Genomic DNA, 9,746 nt, shown 5'->3' on the forward strand with positions numbered 1-9,746 from the left:
TGGACAACTCTCTTCTGCTTAATTAATAGATGAGGCAAAACTTTTGCCTCCGTTTCGAAAAAATATAAACAATTCTCTGGCCGGTTCCAAACCAAGTTGTACCCGTCTGTTACGCACACAGCCCCGGTAGTTGGCCTTTGGTTCTCCATGTTCTTTGACAGCGTAGCCGAACTGTGCAGCAGGCATCTTGTGCCTCTTTTTGTAAACAATTCTCAGAACATGACTTGTCGTCGACGTAGTGCAAGCACAATATACTTGACGTGTCTTCCTTGGTTGACCATTTTAATAAGATCGGTCCCGACGGCACATAGGGTTGCATCAGCATATAGGCGAAATCAGCGATGCCAAGGATCTAAAATTACACGAAGACAATAAAGAGAAGGGTGGTGGTGGGGGGGGGGGGGGGGTCTGAAATCATGTCGTGCTATGGGATTTTTCATCAGAAAAACATTTATAATTTGTAGTGATAAGCTGGCGACAAAAATCACTGGAATGCTAAGGGTCGTCAGGCTGTGTTCCATCAGTATATCCTCGTATGAGTCATCTTCTGAGATTTCGTCAGAGCCATGTTCTGAGATTTACGAAAGGTGATCGCCCGCAACGCTGGTAGGAGCTTCTCTGCAGTATTCACAATGTCAACACCTTGATTAGACAAAGTTCAATTGAGATCAACTATGAATATTCTTTTTCAACAGGAACACAGACAAAAGAAACATGACGCAACCCAAAGCATGCGGAACAAAATGGTAAAATAGCAAGAAACATGCATGGTAAACTGAAAGTGACATAAAGGAGGAATATATATGGTACATACTCAATTTTTGGCCGGATGTGACTGAGATGTTTCTTGTTCTCATCCTTTTCACACCACCATTTCAGATCTGAACAGCTCACAATATGCAGATCCTTGAGATTGGTTAGTTCACCTATGCTGGGGGGCAAAGATTCAATCTTCATGCATCTCTCAATCGCAAGCTTCTGAAGAGAGGTGAGATTTCCCAACCACAGGGGAAGTCCTGTCATAGAGTTGCACTCGGTGAAATGCATTGACTGAAGGGCGGCAAGGTGCTTCATCTTGTTCGGCAAACCTCGGAACCGACCGCAGGACTCGATCAGCAGTTCCTGGAGAGAGCTCAGGTCACCCAATTCTTCTGGCAATGTCTCCATCTGGCAATGAGAGAAACATAGCATCTGGAGGGAGGATAGGAACCCAATATTCTCTGGTGAGAAAAGATTGTTGAAATCTGTGCAATTCTTGATAGTTAAGCTGCGGAGGCCAGAGAGGTGGTTGAGCAAATAGCAGTGACTTGGATACACATAGCAGTTCTCGACCACCAGTTCAGTAACCCAGGTTACTGGTGTAGAGATACAAGAAAGGCCCTCCACACCATGTCTTCCTGCTCTGTTCGTCCAGCAAAGCATCACAGCATTGCAGTCTGATATTACTAACCTCCGAGCTCTAGGCGGGAAAGGTACAAAGCTCAGGGTGGGACATTTTTTCACCACCAATTCATCAATAACCGGGAATGCAACACCACCACCACCATAGTATGTGAATTCTTCAAGGCTACCCATGTCTTCTATGATAAACTTGGAAAGTCGATTGAATGCTGCTGTGTTGCCGCCACTCAGGTCACCGGCGTCGATTCTTGTGATTCTGGCCATCCTTCTGAGAACCACTCGCTGCAGGTTTGGTAAAAGACCAAGCGGTGGTAAGTCCCTGCACTTCGGAATGTCCTCCATGGTAACCTCCACAAGATTAAATGAAGATATGCTGCTCCATCTTAACCAGGATGGGAAGCATGTGCTGCTGTAACCTTTTAGCTCAAGGCACCGTAGACTATGCGGTGGCACCAGTTCTCCGAGCAAAGCATCATCCTCCATGGTTCGCCTAGATCTCACATTCCAAGAAAGCATCAACTTCTGAAGATTTTGTTTCTTTGCCAATTTTATCCTCCGTGCTTCTGCCGTAGACTTCATATTCTGAAGACGAGTTATCTTCAACTCCTTACATCTTACATCCACCAGCTGATTGTAGTTGTTGATGGCATCTTCATGGCCAACCACAAACTGGTAACTTTCCATGTTACTTAATACTAGTGACTTGAGAGAAGAGGGCATGTGAGTCCTCCATTCGTTAACTTTCTTAAGTCTAATGCAGCCTGAGAGGTCCAGTGTATGTAGCCTCTCGAGGCCATTTAGACTTTCAGGTAGATCACGAAGAAATATGTTATGAGATAAGTCCAGATACTTCAGTGTGGAGAGGCCGCTGATAAGTTTGATGTATTCAAGATTCTCCTTTTGTGACTGGTCGCAAAAGATAGGATTCAGGAACATTGATAGGTTTAGATGCTCTAGCCTGACGAATTGGCCCAGAACTTGTTTCAATCCTTTGAGATGGGGGTAGTCAGCACGACGACAGCAAGGGTGTGACAAATTCAAATGCTGGAGACCTGTAAGGCCACCCAATATTGTTTGCATCCCTTCAAAACAAGACCGGAATGATAAATCCAGATGAAGCAAATTTTTTAGCTTTCCAAATGATTTTGGCAGCTCTAGTCCATAGCAGCGTGATAGATCAACATGCAACAAATTTTGTAGATCCCCAAAAGCTTCTGGAAGAGTTGCTAGTCCAGAGCAATTTGATAAGTTGATATGCACCAAACTTATGAGCTTGCAGAATGATTGCGGCAGTTTCTTTATTACAGAGCAGCCTGATAAGTTGATGTGTGCCAAATTTGTGAGCTTACCAAATGATTGCGGCAGCTTTGATAGTCCATAGCAGCTTGATAGGTTGACATGAACTAAACTTGTCAGCTTTCCAAAAGACCCCGGAAGATTTACTAGTTTATGGCAGCCTGATATGTTGATGTGCTCCAATTTTGTTAGCTTCCTGAAAGATTCAGGAAAATCTACTAGTGCCTGGCAGCCTGATAGGTTGATGTGCTCCAGTTTTGTTAGCTCCCCTATGGATTCTGGCAGATTTGCTAGTGCAAGGCAACCTGATAAGTTGATGTGCACCAAATTTATTAGCTTGCCAAAAAATTCCGGCAAATGTACTAGTGCAGAGGATCCTGATAAGTTGATGTGCACCAACTTGATTAGCTTCCCAAATGATTCTGGGAGATTTTCTAGTTTACAGCACCCTGACAGACTAATATGCACCAAATTTATTAGCTTCCCAAATGATCCTGGGAGATGTATGAGTCCAGAACATGACGATAGATCGATATGGAGCAAATTTATTAGACCACCAATTGATTCCGGCAGAGTAACTAATCCTGACCAGCCTGACAATTTGAGATACCCCAGCTGCCTCAGTTGGCAGATGGACTCTGGTAGCTTCTGCAAGGAGCTCTCATCATGTAATTCCAAGACACGGAGGCCCCTTGCAAGTGAAAATGAATCATTACCAAAATTCATCTTTGTACAGCCTAAACAATGTAGCGCCCGTGTACTTTGCTTTTTGAATATCCAGTCCAATGGCTTGCCGTCAAGATCTAAGAGCAATACATAGGAACAATCTGGAATATCACGATATCTCCTTCCATACTCCATCACACCCAAAATTTTTTTTGAAGAAGTTAATGTGAAACCATGTACCTCATTGTGCATGGTGAATGAGACTGCACACGTATCATCCCTTGCACTAGTCTGCAGCCGAGGATTAAAAACAGCATTAGAGAAATTCTAAGAAGATAGCTAGTAAAAAAGAATATTGTTCTATATTTCTGTGTCGTCTGAGATTTTGTTTTACCAATATTGAGCAAGTTGATAAATACGGTTCGCTGAAACTGGCTGCGGTAACACATATGATTTCAGTTAAATTTCACATCAAAGATTATTTCTAACAAAAAAATTATGTGGTAAGTAATCACATACTGTTTCCACTCAGAGTTGTATATGATGGTTTCACTTAGAAAAGGCAAAAGCATATTTTCATCTATCAACTATTGCTTGAATGGGAAGGGTGGCCTGGCGCAGTGGTAGAGTATCTCCACTTGTGGCCTGAGGTCCCGAGGATTGGGTACGCCCTTTTTTTAAACTATCGCTTGAATGTATCTTCACATTCCTGAATACTAAATCCAAATAAAGCTGGTCCTGAGTTTAGAATTTTCATCTCCCGGAGCGGTTCTATCCATTTCAAAGCGGATTCGATGAAATGGCGCTTGCATCTCAGCCACATCACCAACATGTGTGTTGCATCATGCTTAAAAGCAAAACATACATTTACGAAAAATAGAAGAACCCAAAAAATATGAAATGAGACAAGCAACACTCGCACATTAGTATAATTATGAGAAATAAAACTTTGGCATTGCCTAAAAAATAAAAGAACTTCCGCTAATGAAAATTTCTAAATAAGTTACAGAAGTATGACAATACAATAGATAAAAATGTTGATAAGCAGATAAAAGTTGAAGTTTAATGTTTCCAAGATTCTTTGAAAATTTCTTAAATTTTTAGATTTCTTAATATACCAAGGTTTTAAATCACTTTTTCACGGATTCACGGTAATGTACAAGCTATAGCAATGTCAGCTATCGCGCAAGCTATTTACAATAGCGTTTTTGAAGTGAAAGGTAGAAAATTAGCGTCTACCAAAAAACACTGACCAAGTGATGACTAAAGAGAATCCATCATTTAACTAATTAACATATTGATAGATGGTTTATTTTCTTTCTTGGTTGCGACATCATGAGTGGCGGTGGGAGTCGCTCAATCGCCAACCGGGTGAAGATCCAAGATAAAACAGCTTCCCAAGAAAGATAGGATTTTTTTTCGTGTTATTCAGCTACATACATGGCTGTTTTGGATTAAATTTACATGTACACATGATTACAAGATGATAGCTTTAGCTATAGCTAATAGCAAGCTATGCCAAATAGCGCAACAATCTGACGCTATAGTGGCCTTAGCATGGATAGTGGTACAAAGTGCAATAGCTTCGCTTTTAGTCCCTCAAAAAGCTAGCAATTTAAATGGGAAAGTAGACACTAATGCCAGAAGTGTTCACGCAAACACTTGAGAAGTACACACAAAAACTAACACACAACTATAGGAAGCACCCACACAAACACATGCAAACTACAAACAAAACATAATAACATGGGGAAGTACACATACTAATGTGGGAATTACAAGTATTCTACAGTGGGAAGTAGAAGTATACTAGTATGAGAATCAGATGCGGAGCCAGGCTGGGGTGTAGCTCCGCCACAGTTGACAATACCACCCATCGTATAGTTGATCAAGGAGTTATGGAGAACAGTAGAGAGGTGGGGTGGTGCCTCGGGGGATAATGTTGGAGACAATAGAGACACAATGGTGCCCGGGCGAGCTACAACAACAGATCTAGCTCGGTGAGCTATAGGGATGCCTTCCTGATGACAATCTCCTCCCATCCTCTCATGAGATTTGCCTGGACACCATTCTTGTGTTTTCTTTTTTGAAGCTCCATTAATTGAACAAAAATGTGAAGTAATATACGGATTGAAAACATTATGTGGGGGTGATGTAATTTGGAGCTGAAATGGATTTTCTTTTTCTTAGGCCCAGATCATGGATATCATAGGAAATAGCGCAACTTAGTGCTCTACAACCACGGACTTCCTTGTGATGAAGGTGCTTCTACCGTCTGAGATGAGCCGGGGCATATGGCATGATGTAGCACATTTATGTGTACCACTAAGTTCCTAATTCCAAATTTTTGGTCAACACTCATAATGTCACACCGCTCTTTAAGAAAAAGGGTTCCCCCTGCTTTATATTATAAAGCAAACATCCGATACATCCAGCTCGCTAGGGCTGCAACACAGATAAGCCCAAAAGAAAACAAAAGAAAATGAAAGAGAAATAAATGCCGACACCGGCAGATCAACGAAGAAAGGAAGACCGGCAACCGCTGCACCCTCCGACGAAGTACCACCGCGCTCCCAGCATCTCGAAGCGCCTCGCACCAAGCAGCACCTTCAAGAAGGAATGCGCCGCCGCCGCTGTTACCCGAACAAGTTCTAGGGTTTCCCCCGATACGCGAGTGATGATGGGGAAGAGATATATCCGATGCCCCTCAGGAAGGTCCGATGGCGCCCACAAATGTCACCGCGTCGGTGCCAGACAAGCCGACAAGGATTTCTCCCGATCCACAACCACCACCATCACCCCAGGCACTTCGAGATGCACCACCCCGACAGCCGCCCACCAGCCTGTGCCACCACGGTTACCGGACAACCCCGCCGCCTCACTGGAGCTGCCAACACGAGGCCTAGATCGGGCAAGGAGACCCCGGCCACGGGAGCGACCACAACTCGACCGGGGGGAGGGGACAACCTCCACCGCCGCAGTGGAGCCGACCGGACGAGGCGACGAGGACTTGCCGGGCCTCGATGGCCCGGCCGGGTCCACTTGGACCAGTGCAATCCTGTCGCCACGCTGAACTCGCCGACCGATGAAGTCCTCACCGCCCGAGACCGCCGCTACCATGCCATCACCAGGGAACGACACTGCCAAACACCGAGCCACCGGCCCGCCCCAACCCAGATGGGGCCCAAATGGGCCCAGATCTGGGCTGGGCGGGCGCCGGCAGCCACCAGCGCCACCGCGCCGCCCCACGGCCAACGGCCGCACCGCCGCGTCAAGAACCACCGTGGCATGCGGCATCACCGCCGACGAGCCACACCGACGCCGGTCGAGGAGCACCGCCGCCAACCACCACCATCAGAGAATGAGGGGCCGCGCGCGGGGAAGGGTAGACCCACCGCCGCCAGCATCACGCGGCCGAGGCCCGGCGGCGCTCGCTGGCAGCAGCGGGAGGAAGGAGCAGCGAGGAGGGAGCCTGGAGGGGAGCGGCGTCGGGGCCTCCCGGTCGCCTCGCCCGGGGAGGCGAAGCGGGGGGTACGGGGAAGGGAGGAGGTGGAGGGAGGGCGGGGGAGCGGGAGAGGCGAGCGGCGATGGCGGGCTCCGGTCGCGGCGGCGGCTCCGCGCGAGGGAACCACCAGCGGCGACGCGGAAACCCTAGGCGGAAGGGGAGCTCGGGGGGGGGGGGGATTCGGGTGGTCACACCGCTCTTTCACCCATTGAATGCATCTATTATTTGCATTAAAAAATGGAAGGCCTCCTTTAAAGTGCAACTTTTTGATCAAAATTCGATGTACAACTCTGAAAATAAAAGTGGCAAATCCAGCAATGAATAGTGCACCAGGATACTATTTACTGAATATTTAGATATGGTATTGTTCACAATTTGATTTGTGGTTTGTGTTTATCGCGCTATAGATCAGATTTCAGATTTGAAATTGAATTTTTATGGCATGTCGGATGTGTATTATATTTGTCTTGATTCTTTTGATAGTGTTTCATGTGTTCTAGATGTGTGTGTTTTTGTAATCTAGTACACTAGTACACCCCAAAGATGCTAGTGCGTGCAAGATGACCCGGAGGTCATCAATAATGGAAGTCTCTAGACGGGTGTGAAACCGTTACATATATGATACTGAGTGATAGCACCATCTGTAGTAGACTTCAACTACCAACCTTTTTAGCATAATTTGTTACAAACAATAATAGAGGGTGCATAGTGTGAACGTATTTGCAATACAAATATAACCAACATTATTTTCATAGTCGGCCAGTGTATGTTTTTTCATATAGTACTGATCAAAGTTTCAAACAGTTGACTGCACACACTTCAGAGTTCAGAGTGATATACATTTTGAAGAGGCACATTATTTGCGTAGTAACTTACCGGAGATGTCTTTGCAGTTTGAAGGAATGACATGTCCAGGAGCCTCCTGAGATATTGTTCAGCAAGCTGTGGAGCAGAGAACGCCTCGGATGGCTCAATAAGATCGAGAGCAATTAATTGGTGAATCAGATCCTCTTTGACTATTTCGCCTCTTTTCATCAATACGAAGGCGCAATAAGCAATGCATAACCTCAAATTCGGTGGCATACTTTTGTAGCTTGACTCTATGGATCCTTCAAGGGGTCTCTCGGAATCCTGTAGTTCTTGAAATTCTCTAACAACATGCTTGTTCTGCAGCAAGTTGCTATATAACTGTGCAGCCATTGGTATACCCCCACAGAGCTTTGCAACTTGTGGTGCTATCCGCTTCAAATCTTCTTTGTCTGCTGATCAATATTGAGAACGAACGATGGTTTGCTTGATAATCTTCATCCAAAGGAAGTAGACTGTATGGTTCAACACCAAAGATTTCCATGGCATCATCATCTCTGGGATATCTCTCTGATGTCGCTATGACGATCACCTGATTACTGCCCAACACATCCTTCAATTCCTTCAACTCACTGGCCATATCCCATCCGCTATTATTACGTAACACAATGAGTACCTTCTTGCCATTGAGAAGCTCATGAAGGCGGTTTGTTATATGGTCCATGTCTTCATTTGAACCATGGCCGATGATCTCTTCTCCCCCAGTTGGTACTAAATGAGAAAGTATGCACTTGGCAATTTCATACAAGTCAGGAATATCTCCTGGTGGGAAATTGATCCACACCCGAGAATAGCCCATGAATCGGTTGTTGTCAAAAACCATTGCTGCCACGGTTGCCTTCCCAACACCGGGCTTCCCACAGATGAGAAGAATGGTGGGGCCTTGCCGGGATGAGCAGCACACAGATAGCCGTGCAAGTATATTTTCTACATCTTTCTCCCTTCCTAGAATTGTTGTTGTATCCGCTACACGATCAAAGTTACGCGACTTATCTTGCAACTCCTTGAGCGCTTCTTTAATCTCCTTCATCTTTCCCAACATGATCTCCTTGCTCTTGGGTTCAACGGCGACATTCTCAGGCGGGGTGAGCATCTTTCCCATCTGGCGGCAATCAATTTTTCAGCCACGCAAGAAAATTAAAATCTGTGAATGAATACGACTGGCGCAAGTAATGATGCAGCAGCTTGTAGAGATGTACCTTATTTCGTGCAGCCGGTACTGTCATCTCTTGCAACTCGTCCACCATATCGCAGACCACATATGCGACCGCATTGACCCTGATCCGCCAACTATCCTGAGGACCGTAAGCATCCGTTAACCAATCCTCATCGGAGTCGGTGCTCGGGATCACTGCATCTATGGCCACCAGCTGCTTCAGAATTTCCTGCAGATCGCCGGTGAAGTTCAGAAGCATCATGGCCTCATTTCCGATCACGGACCTGAGCTTCCTGCATGTGTTTTGCAGGATAGCTGCCATGGCAAAGCTTCTTTGTGGTCAACGATGGAATATGGTTATTGATACACAGATGAGTACTGGACGGAGTTAGCGCATACAAGTATGCAACTAGTACATATCATTAGTGATTTGCTGGAACAGCACGATGGCTGTAGGTAACCAGTAACCAACTGGAGCTCTACTATTGGGCACCGACAAAAGAAACCTTTTCTTAATTAATTATTTGGCCTTTACCACGACGCTTCGTGTCTCTAACGGGCAACCGTCAGGCGAGCAGCCGGTATGGTTTGTTAACCGGCAACTGGCCAGATGGGATCGAAATTCTCAAAGTCAAACAAGGGCATCTCGAGCGCGGACCCTTAATGTGTTTGGTTGAAGGTATCAAATGAATGGGTTTGGACCGTCCAGTTTTTTTGGATGAAACCATTCAATTCATGTGTTTGGCTATATATAAGAGATGAGCTAATTATTTAAGAAGGGGCCACCAGTCATGCTCACATGATCATGCATGCAATGGGTGGCGATTCGACTCGGGTGGAATGGTTCGGCATCTT

At 45.6% G+C, this 9,746-nt stretch overlaps 1 pseudogene; it reads right to left on the reverse strand.

Annotated features, from left to right (window-relative positions):
* Positions 1-406: 406 nt before the first annotated feature.
* Positions 407-9,261, reverse strand: LOC123124147 (putative disease resistance protein RGA1; annotated as a pseudogene).
* Positions 9,262-9,746: the final 485 nt, after the last annotated feature.

The sequence above is a fragment of the Triticum aestivum genome, chromosome 5D, assembly GCF_018294505.1.
Source record: "Triticum aestivum cultivar Chinese Spring chromosome 5D, IWGSC CS RefSeq v2.1, whole genome shotgun sequence".
NCBI lineage: Eukaryota > Viridiplantae > Streptophyta > Magnoliopsida > Poales > Poaceae > Triticum > Triticum aestivum.